This window comes from Salvelinus namaycush, chromosome 21 (assembly GCF_016432855.1).
Source record: "Salvelinus namaycush isolate Seneca chromosome 21, SaNama_1.0, whole genome shotgun sequence".
Lineage (NCBI taxonomy): Eukaryota > Metazoa > Chordata > Actinopteri > Salmoniformes > Salmonidae > Salvelinus > Salvelinus namaycush.
The window spans coordinates 7,557,252-7,567,172 of NC_052327.1; positions in this window are offsets into that span (position 1 = coordinate 7,557,252).

Here is a 9,921-nt window from a genome sequence, read left to right on the forward strand (position 1 = left end):
AGAGTAGCAACAGTGCTGAAATTTCTCCATTTATAGACAATTTGTCTTACCGTGGACTGACTTTTAGAGATACTTTTGTAACCCTTTCCAGCTTCACGCAAGGCAACAATTCTTAATCTTAGGTCTTCTGAGATCTCTATTGTTTGAGGTATGGTTCACATCAGGCAATGCTTCTTGTGAATAGCAAACTCAAATTTTGTGAGTGGTTAGAGCTGCCCTGCCCCATTTAAAACAAAATCTCCAATCTCGTCTCATTGATTTGACTACTACTCTTGACTCCAATTAGCTTTTGTATAAGTCATTAGCCTAGGGGTTCACATACTTTTTCCAACCTACACTGTGAATGTTTAAATTATGTATTCAATATAGACAAGAAAAATACAAAAAAATGGTGTGTTATTAGTTTAACCACACTGTGTTTGTCTATTGTTGTGACTTAAAAGAAGATCAGATCAAATTTTATGTCAAATTTATGCAGAAATCCAGGTATTTCCAAAGGGTTCACATACTTTTTCTTGCCACTGTATATCGATAACAGTCACTTGTTAATCATTACCTCATATCAGTCTCATTCTGAACAGTCGTAACCTTCTTGGATCTGCAAGAACCCCAGCCTTGCTGATTATTCAGTGCTACACACATTGGTTTAATCATGTATTTACTAACTAACTAAATAATAACACAGAATACACATACACACTTACATGAGACAAAAGTCCCTAGTGGACTGACAAGATATGATGGCTTGTTACAACATAACATTTGAGGGGAGAGAGAGAGAGAGAGAAAGGGAAAAAGACACATCTTACATTTGGAAACTATGCTCACAGTAACCATTTACTTTGTACACGAACCACTGCCCGTTTTTTATTTTTATTTAACAAGGCAAGTCAGTTAAGAACAAATTGTTATTTACAATGATGGCCTTTACCGGCCAAACCCGAACGATGCTGGGCCAATTGTGCGCTGCTATATGGGACTATGGGACTCCCAATCAATGCCGGTTGTGATACAGCCTGGAACCAAACCAGGGTGTCTGTAGTGACGCCTCAAGCACTGAGATGCAGTACCTTAGACCGCTGCACCACTCGGGAGCCACCATTGGGAGTAAGAAATGAATGTATTTGTGTGTCTGAATGCTGTCGTTCGTCTTCTAGCTCTGTTGAAACCAAACCTTCTTGAAAGGGGGTTTTGTTGGACTTTCCTGTGTGCCACTTGTACAGGCTCTGATTATCCACCAGAGGCCACAATGTCCTTCTTAGTTGTCTGGTCTCCAATGGGCTGTTTCCTCAGAACAGCTACTTAGATGTACTAGTGATTGTCTGAGAGGATTTTCTCCTTTCTTCCTTGGGTAGATAGTCAAAGTTTCAAACTCACTTTACACGCCCAGCTGCAGACTGGCGGTGTCCTGGTCGGGTAAGTTTATTTTCTTCACTTCGTGTTGAGAGTTTCAGAGTTTCTAACCATTTCAATGTGGACCACGGTCTCATATCGTGTTGGTTCAACGTTTCAACCATTTCCCACATGTAGCTAACGCTCCACGCTTTTCTGGTCTCGTAGGTGAGGTTCTCTTCTTCACCTTGTGTTGGTTCAACGTTTCAACAATTTCCCACATGTAGCTAAAGCTCCATGCTTTTCTGGTCTGGTAGGTTAATTCTCAACTCATCCTTTATACACTCTGGTAATGTTCCCATCATGCTGACATGCTCTTTGAGCTCACTTGGGCGTGGCTACTTACTGGTGCAAAGCATCATCAAAAACTAGAAAACATTAGAAAACTAAAATATTGTCCCAACTATCGCCTTTAAGAAACTCATGCTAGCAAACTTGAAACATTGTATAAAATATTCTGGGCCCTCAGTGAGCTCGGGACAGACAGCTGTAGGCTATTTGTGAAAGAGATAAAAAGTAATCAGGTATTTTATGACGTTTCCACTGGATCAGAGCATTACATTTTTCACTTTCATGCCGAGTGGTTATTGAAAGGGAGAGAGCTGGAAATATTGTTTAACTTCTCTGCGCTACAGATCCCTTTTACGGGATCATTTTCCTAAACAACCGCTAGAATTGCAGGGCGCCAAATGCAAAAATATTACAAAAAATATTTATCATGCAATCACAAGTGAAATATACCAAAACACAGCGTAGCTTGTTGTTAATCCACCTATCGTGTCAGATTTTGAAAATATACTTTACAGTGAAAGAAATCCAAGCTTTTGTGAGTGTAGCAATCAATGCTACAACAGCTAGCCCCAAATTAGCATGGTCACGAAAGTCAGAAAAGCAATAAAATTAATTGCTTACCTTAGATAATCTTCGGATGTTTGCACTCACGAGACTCCCAGTTACACAACAAATGTTCTTTTTGTTCGATAAATATTACTTTTATCACAAAAAAAACGCCATTTGGGTTGCGCGTTATGTTCAGAAAACCAAAGCCTTGTTCCGTTCGACAAATTCCAAAAAGTATCCGTAATGGTCGTAGAAACATGTCAAATGTTTTTTATAATCAATCCTCAGGTTGTTTTTAACAAACATAATCGATAATATTTCAACTGGACCATAACCTATTCATTATTAAGAGAGCAAAGGAAAATGGAGAGCTTCTCTCGCGCGCGCAGGAACTATTCGGAGGACACCTGACTACTTTTGAAAAATCACGCTCATTTTTCAAAATAACAGCCTGAAACTATGTCTAAAGCCTGGTCACAGCCTGAGGAAGCCATTGGAAAAGGAATCTAGTTGATACCCCTTTAAATGGAAGAAAGACGGTCCAGTAAACACAGATTAAAAAAATAATAATATCACTTCCGGGTTATATTTTCTCAGGTTTTTGTCTGCAGAATACGTTTTGTTATAATCACAGACAATATTTTGACAGTTTTGGAAACTTGAGTGTTTTCTATCCTAATCTGTAAATGATATGTATATTCTACTATCTGGGCCAGAGAAAATGTCTGTTTACCTTGGGAACGTTATTTTAAGAAAATAAATTCTGACCCCTAGCGCTAAGAGGTTAAATAGTTTGAGGAACTATTGTCATTCTCAATTGTTTCTAAAAACACTTTGTTTACTTGCTGTTTGAGATGAAGAAATATTACTTTGAGAAGCTCCACAGCTTATTAGTGGTGGTGAGTTAAGACAATCAGAAATACTATCAAACATCCCCAAATGTGTAATGAACACGAGGGGAGACAGAGAGCTGGTTTCAAGCACAGGGCGCAGCAGGTGTTTATTTGTAAAGGACCACAGGAGGAGGCAGGTATCTGGGTCCAGGGGCAGGCAGGTCATACACAGGAGGAGGCAGGTAGCTGGGTCCAGGGACAGGCAGGTCATACACAGGGGGTCCAAGAGGGAAACAGTACAGGCAGGGAAAAGGCTAGTAACGTCGTCCGGGAGATCAGGCAATAAGTTGATAACAGGAAATCAGATAGGCTAAAGTACAGGCAGGGAATAGGCAAAAGGCGTTGTTAGTGAGGCAGGCAACAACTATCATACACGGGAGGATTAAATCACGGGAAACCCAGCGCTCTGCAAGACGTGTGTCACAAAACAAACAGTACCTCACAGTGATGGGGTGCAAAGAACTGAACTAAATAGTGGGTGATAATGACATACAGGTGATCATAATTCAGGTGATTGGGATCTGGAGTGTGAACTGGGTTCAGGGGATCTACGTGTTTGAGAGTGTGAGCTGGAAAGTGGGCTGGAAAATGAGCTGCGTTCAGGGGATCGATGTGTTTGAGAGTGTGAGTTGGAAGCAGATGTTACAAAATGGGCATATTTATAGGCCTACATTTGTGCGCAGGCCAGATAGACTAGTCCTACTTCTAAACTCAGCAAAAAAAGAAACGTCCCTTTTTTAGGACCCTGTCTTACAAAGATAATTTGTAAAAATCCAAATAACTTCACAGATCTTCATTGTAAAGGGTTTAAACACTGTTTTCCACGCTTGTTCAATGAACATGCACCTGTGCAACGGTCGTTTAGACACTAACAGCTTACAGACAGTAGGCAATTAAGGTCACAGTTATGAAAACTTAGGACACTAAAGAGGCCTTTCTACTCACTCTGAAAACACCAAAAGAAAGATACCCAGGGTCTCTGCTCATCTGTGTGAACATACCTTAGGCATGCTGCAAGGCGGCATGAGGACTGCAGATGTGGCCAGGGCAATAAATTGCAATGTCCGTACTGTGAGACGCCTAAGACAGCTCTACAGGGAGACAGGACGGACAGCTGATCGTCCTCGCAGTGGCAGACCACGTGTAACAACACCTGCACAGGATCAGTACATCCGGCCATCACACCTGCGGGACAGGTACAGGATGGCGACAACTGCCCGAGTTACACCAGGAACGTACAATCCCCCCCCATCAGTGCTCAGACTATACGCAATAGACTGAGAAAGGCTGGACTGAGGGCTTGTAGGCCTATTGTAAGGCAGGTCCTCACCAGACCCAACGTCGCTGGACCAGACAGGACTGGCAAAAAGTGCTCTTCACTGACGAGTCGCGGTTTTATCTCACCAGGGGTGATGGTCGGATTCGCGTTTATCGTCACTGGAATGAGCGTTACACCGAGGCCTGGACTCTGGAGCGGGATCGATTTGGAGGTGGTGTGTCCGTCATGGTCTGAGGCGGTGTGTCACAGCATCATCGGACTGAGCTTGTTGTCATTGCAGCCAATCTCAACGCTGTGCGTTACAGGGAAGACATCCTCCTCCCTCATGTGGTACCCTTCCTGCAGGCTCATCCTGACATGACCCTCCAGCATGACAATGCCACCAGCCATACTGCTCGTTCTGTGAATGATTTCCTGCAAGACAGGAATGTCAGTGTTCTGCCATGGCCAGTGAAGTGCCCGGATCTCAATCCCATTGAGCACGTCTGGGGCCTGTTGGATCGGAGGGTGAGGGCTAGGGCCATTCCCTAAACGATATCATAACCGCCATCGATTAAAAGACAATACTCTGCAGCCGTCTTCATCGACCTGGCCAAGGCTTTCGATTCTGTCAATCACCGCATTCTTATCGGCAGACTCAACAGCCTTGATTTCTCAAATGACTGCCTCGCCTGGTTCGCCAACTACTTCTCAGATATAGTTCAGAGTGTCAAATCGGAGGGCCTGTTGTCCGGACGTCTGGCAGTCTCTATGGGGGTGCCACAGGGTTCAATTCTACTCTGGACGGTTCTGACTTGGAGTATGTGGACAACTACAAATACCTAGGTCTCTGGTTAGACTGTTAGCTCTCCTTCCAGACTCATATTAAGCATCTCCAATCCAAAATAAAATCTTGAATTGGCTTCCTATTTCGCAACAAAGCATCTTTCACTCATGCTGCCAAATATACCCTCGTAAAACTGACTATTCTACCGATCCTTGACTTTGGCGATGTCATTTACAAAATAGCCTCAAACACTCTACTCAGCAAATTGGATGTAGTCTATCACAACGCCACCCGTTTTGTCACCAAAGCCCCATATACTACCCACCACTGCGACCTGTACGTTCTCGTTGGCTGGCCCTCGCTTCAAATTCGTCGCCAAACCCACTGGCTCCAGGTCATATATAAGTATTTGCTAGGTAAAGCCCCGCCTTATCTCAGCTCACTGGTCACCATAGCAGCACCCACCCGTAGCACGTGCTCCAGCAGGTATATTTCACTGGTCACCCCCAAAGCCAACTCCTCATTTGGCCGCCTTTCCTTCTAGTTCTCTGCTGCCAATGACTTTAACGAATTGCAAAAATCACTGAAGCTGGAGACTCATATCTCCCTCACTAACTTTAAGCACCAGCTGTCAGAGCAGATTACTGATCATTGCACCTGTACACAGCCCATCTGTAAATAGCCCACCCAACTACCTCATCCCCATATTGTTATTTTTTCTCCTTTGCACCCCAGTATCTCTACTTGCACATTCATCTTCTGCACATCTATCACTCCAGTGTTTAATTGTTAAATTGTAATTATTTCGCCACTATGGCCTTTTTATTGCCTTACCTCCCTAATCTTACTACATTTGCACACCCTGTATATAGATCTTTCTATTGTGTTATTGACTGTACGTTTGTTTATCCCATGTGTAACTGTGTTGTTTGTGTTGCACTGCTTTGCTTTATCTTGGCCAGGTCGCAGTTGTAAATGAGAACTTGTTCTCAACTAGCCTACCTGGTTAAATAAAGGTGAAATATTAAAATGAATCCCCCCAGAAATGTCCAGTAACTTGCAGGTGCCTTGGTGGAAGAGTGGGGTAATATCTCGCAGCAAGAACTGGCAAATCTGGTGCAGTCCATGAGGAGGAGATGCACTGCAGTACTTAATGCAGCTGGTGGGCCACACCAGATACTGACTGTTACTTTTGATTTTGACCCCGGCTTTGTTCAGGGACACATTATTCAATTTCTGTTAGTCACATGTCTGTGAAACCTGTTCAGTTTATGTCTCAGTTGTTGAATCTTATGTTCATACAAATATTTACACATGTTAAGTTTGCTGAAAATAAAGGCAGTTGACACTGAGAGGACGTTTCTTTTTTTGCTGAGTTTATATGCGTAACCCTTCCTCAACATTGACAGGAGCGTTTCGGAACAAAAGACAATGGTTAAATTGACAAAACTAGTAAATGGAATGAAATAAACAAAAACTTGTTTCTCACAAGTGTATCATAGGTTGTGAGTTCTGCAAAACACATGTCCACTCTGACAATGAGAACGGTAAATGTCTGTAATAATAAAATATTCAATGCATTAACGGGAATTACCGTAACCAAACAAACATGGTAGATTAGAAATTATGGGAATTAACAGTAAATGTAGGCTACTACTAGAGATATATGTAATGAGGAATTGATAGACACAGCAAACAATGCACACAATTAAGTTATGAAATAATGAATACACACAAAATGGCAAGTTCGCATTCTGTAGAGAGACGTGCTTTGTGCATCTGAGCCACAATCCCATATTCTTGGACCGTGGTATCCCCGCAGCCTTCTCCATGTATTAGTCCACTGAGACAGGCACAAATCAGACAGGTGTCTCGTGTGCCATGAAAAAAATGATCTATTTGCGACTGCTTGACAATTTTTTTTAATGTTATCAAATCAGACTCCATTTGTCATACAGTATTCCATATAAGGCACCCATACCTCATGAAAGTTGCACAAAATACCCATAATCTTGTAATAAATCAAATCTAGTGATATACAACTTGACATTTCTGCCATTCCATTGTGACATTGTGGGAGGATAATCAACCTTCCAATTAATGGCAATGCATTTCTTAGCCACTATAAACACTTGGTTACACAGTTTCTTCTGATAAGTCTTCAGTATCAACATTTCCAAGCAAACAAACACAGTGAGAATCTGTAGACCTGCTGAGATAAAAGAACATACTCTTTGTCAGAATTCATCCAGCCTGGAAATCAACTTTAGAGGTTTGTCAGACTGCCTTAAAATAGTTTCAATATTTGAAGCTTCTGGCTTGTCCGGTGTTTGCTTCAAAGAGAATCAAGTGTGGTATCTTCAAAAGATCACCCCGTCACAGACTGGTCTTCCCTGGTTACCCTGCTGAGACTCCTGTCACCTTCTGATCCTGCTCAGATGAGGCCATGACAAAGAATTACCTTAGTGAACATTTATACATTATATTATCCAAGAATGTAATAAATGGTTCAATAATTGAAATGCCCATTATTTCCAGATCCCAGACGGTATCCTACCCATCAACTGAAGATGGAACTTCAAATAAAATTTAATTGGTCACATACACATGGTTAGCAGATGTTATTGCGAGTGTAGCGAAATGCTTATGCTTCTAGATCCGACAGTGCAGTAATATCTAACAGGTAATATCTAACAAATTCCACAACAAAACCTAATATCTAACAAATGCCACAAAACCTAATATACACAATCTAGTAAAGGAATGGGATGAGAATATATAAGTATAAAATATATGGATGAGCAGTGACAGAGCGGCTAAGATGCAATAGATAGTGAAGGATACAGTATATACATATGAGATGAGTAATGCGAGATATGTAAACATTCTTAGTGGCATTATTAAAGTGACTAGTGTTCCATTTATTAAAGTGGCCAATGATATCAAGTCTTTAGGTCATGTCCCTCCTGTCCCCAGGGAAAGTTGTGCCCCTGTTAATATCATTGCACTGTTTGCAAGGACAGCTTTATTGCAAGTAGGCATTTAATTGTATTGTGTAGCTAAGCTTATGCTGTATCATAAATAAACTTTGATTTGACTAGCTTCAACACATGGTTTCGATATTCCCTATTATAGAATAAAAGAAAAACAAGAGATGAACTATCAATTTATATTATTGATTTGCATAGATTAAACATGCTATCAAATGAATTGACCAAGTAGTGAACATAAATCATTACTATGTAGAATTGTAGGAAATTGAATTTAAAACAGCCATAAAATCAAGCTTTTGGTGAGGTGTATTCATGCATCTCAATAAACTAGAACCTAAATGCATTATTACCTCCAACTAGGTGCAATTCACATTTCCAATTGCCCACCCTGACATAGAATGGGCCCTGTGTCTCAACCAATTGCCAATGTAGACTAAATATCCCAAGCAGGGCTACAGCAACTTCCAGAGAGGCTCCTTGGGCTTTGTGGTGGCCACTCTGGTTTGGGAGTCCTCAGCAGAATGGTCTCGCCATAACCAAGTGGTCACAGATCGTTCTGGGTTCCACTGTACAAGAGGGTCCGTGGAGTTTTATGAACATCCAGGCAGACACAGTGAATTAGGATTTTTATTTTTCAACGTTCTGATTGGCCAAAGTGATCAAGCCTCCGACAGGTTTACGCAGTGCACACACATAGCCTATAGTTCATCATTCTCGCCACCGCCAGAGAGAAGACAGGAAACAAGCAACCACTTAACTATCTCTAGGTTTCAAATGTACGTATTTATTTGGTTTGTCATTCTATTGTTTTATGGAATTTGTGGTAATTGAATTTATTTCGAAGTTTTTAATTTAGTTCGAAGTTCTTTCCCAGAAATAGTTTTACCAGCTCTGCGCATTCTCAAATTGAAAAGGGTGAGGGAGCGCTGCTCTTCCGCACTCCGACAGCACTACACCCCTGGGTATGAGTTGAGAAACATGCCTATTTTGTAATGACACAATTTAAAAGCTATACGATATTAAGAACATGTTAATTATCTAAAATCTCTGAAAATATTTGTAATGTTGAGTTTCGTTTTATGTATTTCATGCTGGGTTTGAGCTAGCGCCCAATTGACTCCCATTCCCTTCTTGTGGGATTCTACAGAGAATGCACTGCATAGCCCATTGTTAACGCACGGGCAATGTACACAATGGACGTTAATACGATTCCAAGTTACAATTTATTCCTATCTCCTCAAAACTATATCTGGCTTTAGCTACAAAAGACTACAACATGCTGATTTCTGGCTCTGGAATTGTCAAATTTGCTCTGCTCTTTTGTTGAATTTGGCAACATTCATAAGCTAACCAACCTCACACCCAACAGTATCAGGGGTGTATTCATTAGAGGACGACCGCAGCAAACATTTGCAAAACGTTTTATAACGGAAGCCGTTTACTCCCAAACGGAAAACTAGAGTTTCTATTGGACAAACTCAGGAAGGTCCCTCCAGGGTGGCTCCATATTGGTGGGCTTTATGTTATTGTGATATTTAATATTCATATGCAATGTTTGATTGTGTTTCGCGCAAATTAAGTTGGTAAGAAAGACTGGATGACGGTAATAAAGAAAAATGGAGCTAAAAAAAGCGAAATCTGGAAACGGAAAGCAGTTTCTGGTTGGTACGATTTATGAATAAGGATGTTGATTTGGGAGACCTGTGTTGAATAGTCTGGGGATGCTTCAACTGTGATGGGAATCATGTTCCAGAATTC